Source organism: Sminthopsis crassicaudata, chromosome 4 (assembly GCF_048593235.1).
Source record: "Sminthopsis crassicaudata isolate SCR6 chromosome 4, ASM4859323v1, whole genome shotgun sequence".
In the NCBI taxonomy this organism is placed as follows: Eukaryota; Metazoa; Chordata; class Mammalia; order Dasyuromorphia; family Dasyuridae; genus Sminthopsis; species Sminthopsis crassicaudata.
In genome coordinates, this window is record NC_133620.1 from 432,502,927 (window position 1) to 432,521,106 (window position 18,180).

Genomic DNA, 18,180 nt, shown 5'->3' on the forward strand with positions numbered 1-18,180 from the left:
CTAAGTAAGAATCTCTCTAAGAGAGATATCTCTGCCTTAGAGGATTTTATCACAATACTAGAAGCAAGCTCTCTAGCATCCTTCACATGTACAAGTTGTATCCACCAAGAAAGCTGATGGAGTCTATGTGCTGGACCACTAGTATGGAGGAAGAGGTAAGTGTTTCAGTTGCTCAATGGGCAAAAATGGAATGCTGAGTTTAAGGAATGCAAAACAAAGTTTATTATGAAATAAACTCAAAAAGCTAGAGTAGTTCCAGACTGTTTAGGATATTGAATGCCAAGTTAAGAAGTTTGCATTTTATCCTAGAAGAATTGGAACATCACTGAAGGTTTTCCAGAATGGAAGTAACACAGTCATCTTCAGAAAGAATTTGGCAGGTATTTGGTGTGTGGATTGGAGGTGGTAGAAATTGAAGTAAAAAAATCAATTAGAAAACTATTGCAAGTGTTTCTACTGTATAGTATCCCAAAGAGATGTTAAAGGATGGAAAGGGACCCACATGTGCAAAAATGTTTGTAGTGGCAAGAAACTGGAAACTGAGTGGATGCCCATCAGTTGGAGAATGTCTGTATAAATTATGATAGATGAATGTTACCGAATATTATAGTTCTCTAAGAAATTATCAGCAGGATGATTTCAGAGAGGCCTGGAGAGACTTACATGAACTGATGCTGAGTGAAGTGAGCAGAACCAGGAGGTCATTGTACACGGCAACAAGATTATACAATGATCAATTCAGAGGGACGTGGCTCTTTTCAACAATGAGATAATTCAGGCCAATTCCAATAATCTTAGGATGATGAGAGCCATCTATACCCAGAGAGAGGACTGTGAGAACTGAGTGCGAATAGCATTTTTACTTGTTTTGTGGTTGTTGTTTGAATTTTATTTTCTTTTTCATTTTTTTCCTTTTTGATCTGATTTTTCTTATGCAGCATGATATTTGCAGAAATATATACATATATTGGATTTAAAATATAATTTTTACCATGTTTAACATATTTTGGTTTACTTGCCATCTAGAGGAGATGAGAGAAACAGCAGGAAATTGGAATACAAGGGTCAGTGTAGAAAAATTATCCATGCACATGTTTTGAAAATAAATAGTTTTAATTTTAAAAAAAACTACTGCAATAGTTGAGACAAAAATGATCAGTCTAACCTAAGATGGTAGCCAAAGGAGTGGGAAAAGGAGATTGAAATGAGAACTTAAATAAAAGTAGAATTGATTGGGTATGAAAGGGGAAGTAAGGGAAAGGGAATTCAGTAATGATTCTGAAGGTTAGACCCTCTCTGATTGAAAAGATGACCTTTGAGGAAATGGGAGTTTAGAAGATGGATAAATAATTGGAGAGGGAAACAATGTGATCCATTTGAGATATTTTGGAATGAGATCCTAATGGAGTATACATCCTAAAAACTTAAAAAAAAAAAACTACTATAAACCATAGTAGCTTTTTTTTTTTTAAAGTTTTTAGGATGTATACTATTTTTGATGAAGCTAGATCTTTGCTTACTTCTTTTTATAGATGTTAACTATCTTCTTTAATAATATACACTAGGATTTTTCAGAAGCTGAAGTAAAATTCACTGGCCTATAACTTGTAGCTTCCATTCATATAATTTTTTAAAAATCGGGACAAAATAATTTATTTTCTTCCAATTTTATGGTATCTTCATGTTCTCCTTAAACTTATCAAACATCATTGACAGTGACTCAGTGACCCACTATTTTGCAACATTCTAGTCCATATTTAGTCTGAACTTAAAATCATATCAGGCAGTTGAATTCTTTCATGTTATCACTTTGCTTGAGTTTCTCAGAGAAGACATGGGTATCATCTTTCCATGTTTGAATATAAGCAGTTTATCATTGTTTAGTCTTTTATGATTGTTAATTTATGTTTCCTGTTTTATGTTTTTCTTCACTCTGTAGTTGAATTTCAAAGTTTCTTTGCAACTCTGGTCTTTTCATCAAAAATGTTCTGAAGTCCTATATTTCATTAAAAACTCAATTTTTGTCCTGTGGCATTATACTAAGGCCTGTTCTGCTGGATGAAATTATTCTTGATTGTAAGCCCATATTTTTGGATTCTGGAATGTCATATTCAAAGTTTTCTCCTGCTTTCTAGTGATGGCTGTTAAACCATTTGTGGTTCTGACTTAGTGATTCAGAACTGGAATTCTTTCCATTTGGCTTCCTGACACATTTGGCTAAGACTTTCCTGGAAGTTTTCATTTTGAGTTTCTTTTAGGAGGTTATTTGTGTATTCTACTTCAACTTTGTTCTTTGGTTCTAAGATATCTGGCCAGTTTCCTTTTAAAATTTCCTGAAATAAAATTTTCTGAAACAGGTTATGATATTCAAATAGTCCAATGATTCTTATACATTTTCTTAATATGTTTCCTAGGTCAGTTGGTTTTGTTATGAGATACCTTCCATTTTCTTCTATTTTTTCAGCCTTTTGACTTTGCTTTAATATCTCCTGTTATCTCCTGCAGTCATTGGCTTCTATATGGTCCATTCTAATTTTTAGAAAATTTGACATTTGGGCAAAATTTTGTACCCTTTGCTCCAGAGTATTATTCTCCTTCCTATTTTTTCCTATTTAACCTGTTCCTATCTTATCCTAGAAGCATTAATTTTGTTTCTGCAAAAGCTTTTCAGTTTCATGTAAGTCATCAAAATTATCTTTCTTTTTATTTTTTGTATTTGTCTCTACCCCTTGTTTCATTAAACATCTCCTACCCATAGTTATGAAAGATAAATCATCTAGGGCCTTAGAGGTGTCTCTGAGACAGCAGTAGCAGCCTGGGAAACTTTCAGCCCAAAGATGAGAATGGGATCAGAAAAGAAATCAGAAAGAGATTACAAGGGACATTTTGCTGGTACTGGGGGCACAATCTGATACTGTTTGGCAACTCTATTGGCCATGTGCAATTATTCTCTAATTCTCTACTGCAATTATGGGTCATAGTTCTAGGGAAAAGAGGGATGCTTGTGGTTGCTCACAGAAGAGCAGAGGTCCTGATTGCAATTCCAAGGCAGAGAGGAGTACTAGAATTTGCAGCTGCAAGAGAACAGAGAACTTGGTCACACTTCTATGGCCAAAAAGAATGGTAGCACTTTTGCAGAGAGGGAGCAGGGACCCTTCCTAAAGAAAAAAAGTGAAAACCAAGAGAGCAATGATTACGTATCTCCCCAGACCACACCATCTTGGAAGCACCAAAAACCTATAGACCCCTAAAACTAGCTTTGAAAACAGCATGGAGGCAGCTAGGTGGCGCAGTGGATAGAGCACCAGCCTTGAATTCAGGAGGACCCGAGTTCAAATCTGATCTCAGACACTTAACGCTTCCTAGCTGTGTAACCCTAGGCAAGTCACTTAACCCCAGCCTCAGGGGGGGAAAAAAACAGCATGAATGTTGAGACAGTGCCTCTCCATCTCCAGCTTTAACATAAAATCATCCAACTTTAATATAAAATTCAAAGTCCCAAAATAGCTTGGAAAAATAAGAATAGAACAAAAAAAGAGCTTGACCTTCTATGACTGTGGAACTGTGGATCAAGACACAAATGCAGAAAAATAGACCAGCCCAAATATAAAAGGAGGTACAAAAAACCACTGATGAAAATAATTCCTAAAAAAATTAAATTGGAAAAATGGAAGTTAATGACTTTATAAGACATCAAGAAACAATAAAACAAAGACTGAGATTGAGAGAGGGAAATGATAAACAAGAAAGTAATTTAAGGGAGGCAGTAGTCAGAAGCATAATAGAGTAATAGGAAAAAATGACGAAAAGAAGAAAATAAGATGGAGAAAAATACACAATAATTATAATTGTGAATGTGAATGGAATGAACCCACCCATAAAATTATTTTATTGTTTTCCTCTTTTTTTATTATAGCTTTTTATTTATAAGATATATGCATGGGTAATTTTACAGCATTGACAATTACAAAACCTTTTGTTCCAACTTTTCTCCTCCTTCCTCCCATCCCTTCCCCCAGATGGCAAGTTGACCAATACATGTTAAATATGTTAAAGTATAAGTTAAATACAATATATGTATACGTGTCCATAAAGTTATTTTACTGTACAAAAAGAATCAGATTTTGAAATAGTATACAATTAGCCTGTGAAGGAAATCAAAAATACAGGTGAACAAAAATAGAGGGATTGGGAATTCTAGGTAGTGGTTCATAGTCATCTCCCAGAGTTCTTTCGCTGGGTGTATGGTTCAGTTCATTACTGCTCTATTGGAACTGTTTGGTTCATCTCATTGTTGGAGAGGGCCACATCCATCAGAATTGATCATCATATAGTATTGTTGAAGTATATAATGACCTTCTGATCCTGCTCATTTCACTCAGCATCAGTTCATGTAAGTCTCTCCAAGCCTCTCTGTAGTCATCCTGCTGGTTATTTCTTACAGAACAATAATATTCTATAATATTCATGTACCACAATTTATTCAGCCATTCTCCAATGATGGGCATCCACTCAGCTTCCAGTTTCTGGCCACTATAAAAAGGGCTGCCACAAACATTATTGCACATACAGGTCCCTTTCCCGTCTTTAAGATCTCTTTGGGATATTGGCCCAGTAGTAACACTATTGGATCAAAGGGTATGCACAGTTTGATAAGTTTTTGAGCATAGTTCCAAATTGCTCTCCAGAATGGCTAGATGTATTCACAATTCCACCAACAATGTATCAGTGTCCCTGTTTTCCCACATCCCCTTCCAACATTCCGCATTATCTTTCCCTGCCATTCTAGTCAATCTGACACCCATTCATAAAGTTAAAAAAAAAAAAGATAATAATAGATTAGGAATTAAAATCCAACTTAAAACAGGAGATGCAGTTAAAATGAGGGATTGAAATGAGGTGATTCAGGACAGTTCCAATAGACTTGTAATGGAGAGAGCCATCTGCACCCAGAGAGAGGACTATGGGGACTGAATGTGGATCACAACATAGTATTCTCATCTTTTTGTGGTGGTTTGCTTACTTGTTTTTTTTTCTGATTTTTTTCCTTTTTGATCTACTTTTTCTTGTGCAGCAAGATAAATATGGAAATATGTATAGAAAAGCTGCATATTTAACCTGTATGTTTAGACAAGGGAGAAAAATTAGGAACACAAGATTTTGCAAGAATGAATGTTGAAAACTATATTTGTATGTATTTTGAAAATAAAAAGCTATTATTTTTTAAAATTAGGGGTTGAAAAAAATTTATTATGACTCAGCTGAAATTAAAAAAGTGGTCATAGCAATCATGATCTCAGAGAAAACAAAAGCAATATTAGACACAATTAAAAGAGATAATTGGAGAAACTACATTTTGCTTTAAAAGGTACTATAGTCAATGGAATAATATTTTAAAATTTACAGTAAATTTCTCTGATAAAGACCTCATTTCTCAAATATATACAGAAATGAGTCATATTTATACAAAGAAAAACCATCCCCCAATTTATAAAGGAAAAAAAGATATGAAAGGCAGTTTTCAGAAGAAATCAAAGCTATCTATAGTCATATGAAAATGCTCTAAATCACTATTGATTAAAGAAATTCAAATTAAAACTGCTCTGCAGTTATCTCATACATAACAGATTGGCTAACATGATATAAAATAAAAAGGATAAATGTTAGAAAGGTCATGGAAAAATTGGGACACTAATGCATTGTTGGTGGAATTATGAACTAGTGCAACCATTCTGGAGAACAATTTGGAACTGTGGCCAAAAGGCTATCAAACTTTGTATACTCTTTTATTCAACAATACAACTACTAAATATGTTTCTCAGAGAGTCAAATAAAAGGGATAAGTATCTATTTGTATAAAAATATTTATAGCAGCTTGTTTATGATAGTAAAGATTTGGAAATTGAAGGGATGCACATCAATTGAAGAATGGCTGAACAAATTGTGATCTATTACTGTAATGGAATATTACTGTGCTATGAGAAATAACAAGAAAGATGATTTCAGAAAAACCTGAAAAGATTTGCATAAAATGGTACAAAGTGAAGTAAGCAGAACCAGATCACTGTGCATAATAACAGTAATACTGTAAGCATTAGCAACTGTGAACAACTTAGCTACACTGATCAATACAATGATTCAAGACAGTTTCAAAGGATTAAAGAAAAATACTATCCACCTCCAGAGAGAGAACTGATAAACTGAGTCAAATTGAAATATAATTTACTCACTTTCTTTATTTTCGTGGGTTTTTTGGTGATATGGCTAAAATGGTTATGTTTTGCATGATTTCACATGTATGATTAATATCACATTCCTTGTCTTCTCAGAAGAAGGGAAGGGAACAATTTGTTACTCAAATTTTTTAAAAGAATGTAAAATAAATAAAATACTTGTGTGCATATATGTATGTGTGTATCTCAAAAGAAAGATATATGATCTACTTCTAATTCCTCTATGGTATGATTCCTAATATTGAGATCACATATCTATTTAGAATTTATTATGGAATAAAGCATAAGATAATAGTCTAAGCATGCTTTCTAGTTTTTCCAGTCTTTTTTTTTTACTCAATGAAGGAGTTATTTTTTAAGTATTTTATGTTTTCCATTTTACAGAACTCAGGTTTATTGCATTTAATTGTTGTTGATCTTTCCTTATCAATCTTTTCCATTGTTCTACTTCTCTGTTTTTAAACTACTACCAAATAGTTTTTATTCCTGTTTCTTTATAATAGAATCTGAAGTCTAGAATTTCTGTTCCCTTCATCTCTAACTTTTAGAATAATTTTCTTTGGTATTCTAGATATTTTCTTTTCCCAAATAGTTTTCTTATAATTTTATTATTTTATAAAGTATCTCTTTGGAAGTTTCATTAGTTACACAATAAAAACTGTAAAGTAAATTTTGGTGGTATTGTATTGCCTATTATATTGGCACAGCTTCTTCCTTCCTTCCTTCCTGAGGCAATTGGGGTTAAGTGACTTGCCTAGCTAGGATCACACAGTTAGGAAGTGTTAATTGTCTGAGATTAGATTTGAACTCAGGTTCTCCTAACTTCAGGGCTGGTACTCTAATCACTGCACCACCTAGCTGCCCCTATTTATTTCTTTAAGGAGTACTTTGTAATTGAATCTATTCAAATATTTTCTGTGCTTTGATGAATCAATCTCCAATTATTTTATTAATTTTATATTATTTCAAATGGAATTTTATCTTACTTCCTCTTGAATTTTGTTGCTTTTATACAGATATACTGCTGATTTTTGTGCATCAGTTTTGCTAGGTTTAGATCATTCTTTTTGTTTTTTCCTAGGTTTGTTATAATGTCATCTTGTTTGTTTGCTGTTTTGTTAATTTGATTTTCTTTCCTCTTAAACTGGATTGGCTAAAAGTTTGTCAGTTTTATCAGTCTTTTTTTTTTTTAAACAAACTAGCTTTTAGTTTTATTTATCATTTCTATAGCCTTTTCAGTTTCCAGTTTATCAATTTCTCTTCTTATTTTTAATATCTTCAATTTATACTTATATTGGATTTATTTATTTGTTGGCTTTCAAATTTTTAAATGCACATTCAGTTCATTAATTCTCTACTTTTCTATTTTTAAATTATGTTTATTTATAAGTGATATATTTAATATTGCCATCTTTTATACATATTTACAATATCTTTGTGATATTATAAGTCTTCGAGCTCATTTTTCCAGCAATTTGCTCAATTCTTTTTTCTTTTTTGTTAAATTTTTCTAAAATTATAGAGAAACACTAAAGTCAATTGCTATTATTTTGTTATTGCCTATGTCTTCTTGTAATTAATTTATTTTTTCCTTTATGAATTTAGATATTAAGGTATTTATAGTATGCAAGTTTAATATGGATAATTGTTGTATATGTATTTGGTTTCTTTCAGCATCAAGTAGTTTCCTTGTCTATATCTTTTTAAGTTGTAAATTTTTGTTTTTGCTTAATCTGATAGCATGAATACAACTCTTCCTTTTTGGATTTCCCTGATGCATACTAAATGATAAGCAACAGATTATGGGGTCTGGTTTTCTTATCCAATCTCTCATTCTCATTTTATTTGATTGTTTAATACTTTTGTTATTAAAAGTTATGAAAGTTAGTTTTAGTTTAGTTTAGTTTTCCTCCATTTCTCTCTAATATTAATTAGGTCTTCTTTTGTTCTTATTCCACTGAGCCAATAATTGTCTTCCGTTATTTTTGTTTCATCTATTTTAAGGCAAATCTTTTTTTCATAGGTTCTCTTTTCTTCAACCTCAAACCCCCAATATCCCTATTTGTCATCCTTTTCCCTAGTTTGGGGGTTTTGCTTTATTTATTAGTTCCTTTTTCTTTCTTCCTTTTATCTAGTTATCTAATTCTTTCCCCTTTTTTCTTTCAGTAAAGTAAAATAAAATTCCCCTTACCCTCTTCCCCTTTAACTTCTTTTATTTGTTAGGTTTAATTTTTATTTTCTTTGCCTTATTTTAAGGTAGTTAGCCCAGTGGATAAAGGATTAGGTCTGCTGTCAGATTAGATCTAAGTTCAAATTCTACCTCTGACACTTATTAGCTATGCAACCCTGAGCCAAACATTTGACCTCTGCTTGTCTCATTTTCCCTAAGTATAAAATCCAGGTAGATGCCAATTGGGTGGATTAAATGAGGTAATATTTATAAAGTGCCTAACAAAAATATCAGACATGTAAGAAATGCTATATAAATGCTTTCCCTTCCCCATTTTTCTAAAAAGAAATTATTTCCCTCATTCTCTTCATTCATTCTTTTCCTTTTCTTTCTATTCTAGACTTTTTTTCTCTTATTCATTTCCTTATACTTAGTAATTCCTTCTTTAGTCTCTGTATTCCTCATAGAATTAAGGCTTCTAAAGTACCTGTTTTCAGTTTCCCTCTTCTAAAAGTTTCTATATTATTGTCTTGTAGGTTTTGCTCCTTCCCCCCTTTTTCTCTTGTGCTTCATTCTTAGAAGTATCAATTTCTACTCTAGAAAAAGAGGACAGAAGTGTTAACCGATGATAGATATTTTCCTATGTCCCTAGTTGAGCAGTTTATTACTACTCCCTATTCTCCCCTTGATCATCTTTTCCCCATTTGCCATGAAATCTTTCATCTGGATCAATACCCTCCCACTCTGCTGGATGTCAGTTGCCCCCAAGTTTTTGGATAAAACTTCTGAGTCAGGATACTGTCCATGGAGGTACAATACTTTATCAAAAGTAGTAGCTTCTCTAAGCATCATCTTCCTGCATATTCTTTCCATTTAAGGTTCCTCATTTCCCATTACCAAATCTCTTTTTACTTCCATGGGAGTTTTCTTCATTGGGATCATCCCTTTCCACCACATAATCAAAATTTCCCTCTTTTTTCTTTCTATTTCAATCTCTCTCTTTGTTTAATTATCCATTCTCTTCTAGACCTCTCTTCTTAAATTCCACAAGAATTACTTTTGCTTCATGGACTTAATTAGGCTGAATCACACATTTCTTTCTACATTTCTCCTTCCCTCTTCTCTGAGATGCCTTCTCCCATTCCACAAAAGCAGCTAATTTGTCTGTAAATGGGAAAAGATGAGTTTAGCCCTTGATGTTTTAGATTTCTTTCTCTACTATTACCTTTTCTAGTTAACCCTTCTATTTTACTTTTATCTCCTTGTGTTCTCTTAGAAAGAAATTTTTTTGTTGTCTTTCTGTTGTTATTTTGCTATTGTTGCTGTTTTTAGTGCCCTAGGTTTCATTCTATTTCTAGGCTCTTCTTTTTTCAGGGGTAACTTATTTCTTTACTGATATCTTGCAGAGTAGATATCTTTGCTTTTACTTCTGCTGTTCTTTTAGAATATGAACACAGGTGAGAAAAGGGTTTCTGAGTAAGTGCAGGTTAGTGTTATAGGAAAATATTTTCTCTTTGTGGTAATTGCTGCTGAAGTTTGTCTACCATAAAGCAGAAGTTATAGAGATAAAAACCTTGGTTATATTATACTTACACATAGGTCTACATCTCAGACAAAAAAAAAGAAACAGTACAATCAATAAAACACTGAACCAAGATTATGATTCTAGCAAGGCGTCTTATAGATAAAATTATATCAGAGTAGCATAGAAATAATTATTTTCCCTATAGAATCAACTAAAAAAAACTACTAGAAACAATTCATAACTTCAGCTAAGTTGCAGGATACAAAATAAATCTGCATAAATCATTAGCATTTTTATATGCTACCAACAAAGTCCAGCAGCAAGAGATACAAAAAGAAATTACATTCAAAATAACTATCGATAGTATAAAATATTTGGGAATCTATCTGCCAAAGGCAGGAACTATATGAACACAAATACAAAACACTTTCCACACAAATAAAGTCATATCTAATCAGTTGGAAAAATATCAAGTGCTCATGGGTAGGGCAGAGCAAATATAATAAAAATTACAATGCTACCTAAATTAATCCACTTATTTGGTGCCATACCAATCAAATCCCAAGAAATTATCTGGAAGAACAAAAGGTCAAGAATTTCAAGGGAATTCATGAAAAAAAAATGCCAGTGAAGGTGGCCTCGCTATGCCAGATCTAAAATTATATTATAAAGCAGCAGTCATCCAAACCATTTGGTACTGGCTAAGAAATAGAGTAATTGATCAGTGGAATAGGTTAGGATCACAGGACTAAATAATCAATAACTATAGCAATCTAGTGTTTGACAAACCCAAAGATCCCAGCTTTTGGGATAAGAATTCACTATTTGACAAAAAAGTCTGGGAAAATTGGAAACTAGTATGAAAGAAATTAGGGTTCGACTCACACCTAACACCACATGCCAAGATAAGACTTAAATGGGTTCATGATTTAGACATAAAGAGTGACATTATAAGCAAATTAGAAGAACATAGGAGAGTTTACCTCTCAGATCTCTGGAGAAGGAAGGAATTTGTGTCCAAAGAAGAACTGAAACTCATAATCATATGAGTCAGGTGGATGGTCAGGTGATGATGATGAATATGTAGGAGAGAGGCAATAGAGAATGAAATCCTGTATGAACCTGAGTAAATCACTTAAACTGTCTGAGCTGTAATTTCTTCTTCTGTTAAATGAGGACAATAATTGAGGATTAAATGAGATTATGCATATAAAAAACCTTGCAAATCTTGAAGTGCTTGCTATATAAATGTGTTATTACTAAGGAAAATAAGAATGATATTTCTAAAATATCCAAGGGCTTATGAAAGATTTTATAGTTGATCCTGGAAGTGATGGGAAGTCATTGGAATATATTGAGTTATTGGGTGATACAGTTGGACCTGAACTTTAGGAAAATGACAGAGATTAAGTGACTTGCTAAGAGTCACAGAGCTAGTAAGGATCTGAAGCTGAGTTTGAACTCAGGTCTTCCCAATTCCAAGCCAACCACACTCTATCTGCTGAACTACTGGCTACATTCAGGAATTTGAAAACATTCTTGAATTAAAATGTGGATAGAGGATGGAGGCAAGATCCAGAGTAAAGGCAAGGATTTGTCTGAGCTCTCTTCAACTCCCCACCAAACAACATTAAAATAACACCTCAAAATGATTTCTGGAGTGGCAGCAAAAGGATGTGGTGAGACAATTTTCCAGCCTCAGACCACTTAGAAGATTGGTAGGAATTGTGTGTCTCACTGGTATGAGAATGGAACTCCAGACAAGACAGCCAGCAGTCTTTGGGGTGATTGAATTGGCAGGAATGGCAGTTTCTGGAGCTCTCAGCTCATTAATAGGGATTGGACAACTAATCAGAAGGAAGTTACAATTTCTGGCATTGGAAGTAAAATTCTATAGCATTGCCCATACCCAACCCTAGGGTAAGAAGGAACAACAACAACAGGAACAAGATCCCTGGTCAGTTCTAGGAAGGAAAAGAGCACTTGTGGTCACTGAAAATTGAAAGAACTGAAAACTCAAAAAACATCAGCATGAAAAAATCTGAAATTTGGAACAGTGCCCCCTCCATTCAGGAACAGAATTCAACTTTAACATAAATTTAAAAGACAATGTAGAGGCTGAGAAAATGAGAAAACAATAAAAAGAAGCTATAGTGACAGTGAAGATCAAAACACAAACTCTGAAGAAGACAATAAAATTAAGGCAGCTACATGCAAAGGTTTAAAAAAAGTAAATTGGTATTAGACTGTAAAAGAGCTCATAAAAATTTTTAAATATCAAATGAGAGCTGAGAACATTGCCATGGAGAAGCAAGCACTACAGCTACTGCTGGGGGACCCCGACATCAACTTGGTGGCAGCCAGGGATGAGGAAGCAACTGGGATCAGAAGCGAGATAAAGAGCTGGTTTACAGGCTTCAGGGACCGACTCATGAAGACGATGTAATCCAGAAGTTCTTAAACTGAGGTCCACAGACAGATGGCAGAAGATAATTTTGTGTCTAAAAAACTGAAATTACCATTTCTAAAGTAGAAAAAAGGACTGGGAAGAAATACCATGAACTTACAAGAAACTTACAGAGCTTATCTCATTCTGGCAAGATCAATAGAATCAAACGAAGGCCAGAGTGTTCTTACCAAGCTCTTTGGAGACAGTATAGTGAATTTGTTATTGAGAAACTAGTTGCTAGTTTAATATCTATATACTATTGTCCCACCTCTGCCTGAAAAGAAGGCAGAATTCATTTGGCAAAAATACTTTGCAGACAATATGAATCCTGAGCCATGATTTAAAAGAGGATCTCACAGCTATGCATTTATGCCAATTATTATGTACAAAAAGGGAAATCAAGTATGTATCAATGCTAAAGAATGCATCAATAAAATGTAATCCTACAGAAATTAATTCCTCTTCAATCAAATACCCCAGAACAGAAGCATAAGTACATAATGGAGATTTAAGTTGTTACCTGGTATACACAAAATACACAATTTAATCATTTAAGTAAATATGTATACTGATTGTAATTGTTAGAATAGCTCCAAAAGATGTTTTAATGAAGATTAACAAAGAAATGAAGATCTTATGATGATTCCCCCCAAAGTCATTTGATATTGTTTGAAAGGATTCTAAACAAGTAAAAGTCCCATTCTTCTCTCATGTTTCCATGTCCTTTCAGCCCATGTGCTCTCTAAAATGTATAAAATTATTTATAGAGTTTTTACTTAAGATTATATTCTTGAAGTTTACCCAGAAAAGATGGTCAAGTGAAAACTCACCAGAGTGCTGGAGGTGGGGTAGTGATTTTTATTTGCCTTATAGTTGAGCTATTTGCTTTGACAAAAATTCAACAGACACTTAGTATGAAATCTAAGCTATTTCACCCATACCTCCTCAATACCACTGTGAGTAATGTATGCATACATTAGAAAGTATCTTCAGGTGTGTGCTTCACCAGAATTTTGATATTGGACAAAAATTTTATTCCACCAAGAAAGAAGACAGCTCTTTAAATATGTAGTAAAATCCATTGTCATGAATTAGTAGAAGGCTTTTAATTGAACATGTTAAATATTTTATATATATATATGTGTGTGTGTATGTGTGTATGTATATATATATATATATATATATTATAAAGTAAATTTAAAAATTACTTTTTTCAACTGCAGTGATAAGCATAAATTAACTTGTCTTAGCTCTTGAAATGTGGTATTTCAGAGTACAAGATATGACATTTCAGTGTATAAGATCTATGTCAACAATAGATGCAGTATCTTCATTGTTAACAACTTTTTTATGGTGCTTTGAGTGTAATTTGTAGGAAAAATGAATAAATTATATTGGGTTTTTTGGTTGGTTTTCATGAGACAGTATGTTCAAAAGCTAGGCATCTTTATTTATTGCTAGCTTTGCAGAAACTTAAATGTGAATTTGCTGTTTCTAATTATGTAAAATAATAAGAACCCACTACTATTTAGCATTTAATATTTTTACATGTTGAAAATATTGCAAAATATTGTGGAAATTGCCAGACTTAATAAAAGAAAAAAAAGCATTCTGCCAAAAAAAAAAAAAAAATCAGATAAGAGAGTTAAAGGAAAAATTGTGAAACGAGAGTGATACAATAAGATCATAAAAAAAAAAAAAAGAGTCAAGAGCCTGATAAAGGAAGAACCAAAAAAACCCTAAACAAAAAAATAAAACCTTAAGAAGCATAATTGGCCAAGTGAAACAAAGAGGTACAAATGGTCATAGTGGAAAAGAATTCCTTAAAAAGGAGAATTCAACAAATGGAAAAGGAGGTACAAAAGCTCATTGAAGAAAATGAAATCACCATTATCAAAAATGAAAAGGATGAATTCACCACCAATGAAGATAAAAGTAAAGTAATTATTAGGAGGTATTTTGTCTAATATATACCAATAAATCTAATAAGCTAAGTGAAATATATGAATATCCACAAAAATTTAAATTTCTCAAATTAATAGAAGAATTAGAACATTTAAATAACCCTATTTCATAAAAAGTAAATTGAACAAGACATCAGTGATTCCCTAAGAAAAAATCACTAGGATCTTATGGGTTCACAAGTAAATTCTATCAAACATTTAAAGAATGATTAATTACAGTGCTATATAAATTATTTGGAAAAGTAGGCAAAGAAGGAGTCCTACCAAATTCTTTCTGTGACACAAACATGATGCTGATACTTTAATCAGGAAGAGCCAAAACAGGAAAAGAAAAATTATAGATCAATTTCCCTAATGAATATTGAGGAGGAAGAGATTTCCAGACATGGGAGATAGCCAGTGAAAATGCCCAAAGAAAGGAGATGGAATGACTTTGGTAAGGAACTTAGTAAGGAGATCAGTGTAACTGAGTAGGGAATAAAGGTATAAAAAGATTAGAAACATAGAAGAGAACCATGTTATGAAGGGCTTTAAAAAGACAAAATGAAAGTGATAGGGAATTACAAGTGTATTGAATTGTGGGAGTGACATGGTCACACCTGAGAGTTAGAAAGTCCAGTATGACAGCTGAGTGGAAGACAGACTGTAATAGGAAAAGACTTGAATCAGAGAGACCTATTTTAAAAAAAATCCAGCCCAGATCTCCAATTGGAATTCTGGCATCCTCAAAAGATAAAAAGGATGCTTTTTGACCAAGATTTCTAATTGAATAATAACATTTAATTTATCTGGGAGGATATGCCTTCCCCAGGAGGGCCTGAGATTCCAAAAGGGATCACAGATCAAAAGGGAACACAATTTCAGAGTGATAATTTTAAAGGGAACACAGTTTCAGTAAAAGGAACATAGTTTCACTCTCCCTTCAACAAGATTACTCTCCCTCCCAGATGCCACTTGGCTTAAGAAATGTCACAAAAATGCCTTTTTCTCCTCACCTCTATATTTCCTTATCTTCTCTATCAATCACAAGACTATCCTTCTCCTCAGACCCCCTCCAACAATAAGAACTAGATATCTCAATTCCTATATCCCTGTTTGTTTGTTTTTTAATTCCCTCCAGATTGTATATTAACTACATAGAAACCCAGATTCTGAAAGCCTTGGATCTGATTTGTTTTTGCAACTGCATGCCTTGCTAAATAACTCATTTCTCTGGATGAAACTTGGCTTCTTTATTCCACAGTAATAATTATGATGACCATGATGGAATCAAGACTTTGAGGAACTTCTAGTTCCGAAGGGAATGACTAAAGACAGGGCTCTAAGAAAGGCTTGACAGAGGCATAATGAAAAAATGAGAAAAATTCAAGCCACTCTTAAGAAACACTTTTTAGGGAAAAGTCAGAGAAGGGTAGAGTTTCAAAACAGCCCTTCTAGCTATCGGGAATATTTAACAGCGACTTACTCTCATGGACTTTTTTTGATTAAACTTTCAGTAGGAGATAAAAAGGAAAAAAAAAAAACTTCTCTGTCACATTGTCCATATTTTTTGTCTTGGTAAATCAAATTAACTTCTACCTATGGCCTGACCATCCAAAGGAAAAAGAGTTGAAAGAGTGAACATTTTTCTGAGAAACTTTCAAAGTCTTCAGAAAGATAGTCTCTAGTTATGTGTAATAAAAACTTGAGCTAAATCATAAAGGAAAAATTCAGATTGTTTCTATAAATCATCTGGGATGAGAATGGGGAATAGACTAACGATATTAGGCAAAGATCAGAAAGAAATAGGGCAGATAAAGTTTTGAAAGGCTTTAAAGAGAAAATTTTAGCAAGTAGGGATAAGGTAGAAAGTTAGACTGTATTGACTGAGAACAAAGGCTTGAAAGTAAAGAGTTTTAGATGTTTTAAGATGTTTTAGAAAGAGGTTTGGGGAAGGGTTTTGATTTCATTTAGATAAGAAATATAACAGAAATTTTGTTATTCTTTATAGATGTTTGCAGTATTGAATTTTGCAACATCTCCTTTCTTTTTATAATAAATAGCTTTTCCTATCTACTAACCCTATCCTCTGGCCTTCCCAGAATTACAAATGAAAAGCTATATTCCCTCTTTCTGCCCCCCCATCTTCCCTCTGCCAGTTAAGAATCTGGGTGGAATTAGATTATGTTACTTTTAGTGATTATAAATTCAGATTTTATTTGATCAAATTTGTTCCAAAACTAAATCATAATGTGGTCTAATTTATGATGAAATATGTCTTAATATTAGTATAATTGTGGTAAATCAGAATCTATTGTAAGATCTGTGTGATCTTCAAAATACTTCAGCTCTGTTGATCTCAATTTTTTAATCTGTAAAGGTGATAATAATAATAGCACATCCTCCAAGGATTGTTGAGGATCACAGTGAATGATTATAAAGTGTCTAGATTATGGGAAGCACTATATAAAGGTTAGTTTATATAAGTATTCTAGATTAGTCTTGTATATAATCAATATGAAGTATCAAAATTGATCAAATGAATAATTTTCTATGCAAGACAGTTTGGAAATCCATTCAACCTAGTTGATGTCACTGTACTGGTAATGAATTTTGTTTCATATTTTAAATACATAGCGTCATGTATGTTGTTATTGTATTTTTTAATTTTTTCTTATGTTGTAAAATATGAGAAACATTGTATCAGAAATACTGTTAGAGAAGTCACTTCTCTTTTAATGTAAATACTATTAGATTATAAATTGTTAAATGAATGTGGTAAAAATGTTGGAAAAACTCTTAAGTATCTAATGAGGTTCATTTTGCTTTAAAAAGAATAACAATAATGATAACTAACTGTTGGGAGAAAGAGTAGCAAAGTACTCTTCAAGTTATCTTTATCTGTGAAGTTCCTTGAAACTTTCTATTTGGGTTGGGTCAGAAAATCTTATTAGCCCATCTGACTATATGATATAATATTCTGAAGTACTAAAGTTTTCAGAAACTAGGACCATTTCCAGTCAAAATGGTTACAAGTTTAATTACAATAAAAAGTGAGTTTCATCTGAGATTATTTGACCATCGTATATGAAAATTATGAAACTGAGTAAACAGAAACAATAGATCTTTGATTTGAAGATTTCAATATTATGTTAGGAATGAATAGACAGTACAAATTGGAGGCTTACTATAGTCAATATATTTCTGAGGGTTTTGAATCAACCATCTTTGATTCATTGTATATTGAACTCCAGAATGTGATTATTATTATTATTTTTGCTGAGGCAATTGGAGTTAAGTGACTTCCCCAGGGTCACACAGCTAGAAAGTGTTAAGTGTCTGAGACCAGATTTCAGGTCCTCCAGATTCCAGGGCTGGGCTCTATCCACCTAGCTGCTCCAAATGTGATTATTTTTAATTTATAAATGAAGGGAAACCAAAATATCCTTATATTTGATCATTTTTAACTGTCAATGCATACTTGAGAAAAATAATAATAATTATTAATTCGCGCTCTAATGGTGATCACTAAAATTTTGCTATTTGAAACAAAATCTTTTGAGACTATAATTTGATATTGTTTTGAGTTTTAATTTCAGGGTTGTTTGAATTGTCATGAAGCCAATAGAGCATCATTCAAGGGGAATGTCTTCTATGCCCCCAAAGAGAATATAGACTGAGAATATTATAAATGAGTGTCTGTGTCTGTGAAAGTTAAGGGGACAGCCTTGTATGATACTAGTAAGATCCTATTGATTCATTTTCCCCATTGTGCTATTTTTTTTTTCTGAACGGAAAGTTTTTCCAACTAGTTAATGTCTCAGAATTTGGTACTATCTGAGTATCTTTTGGTGCGCTCT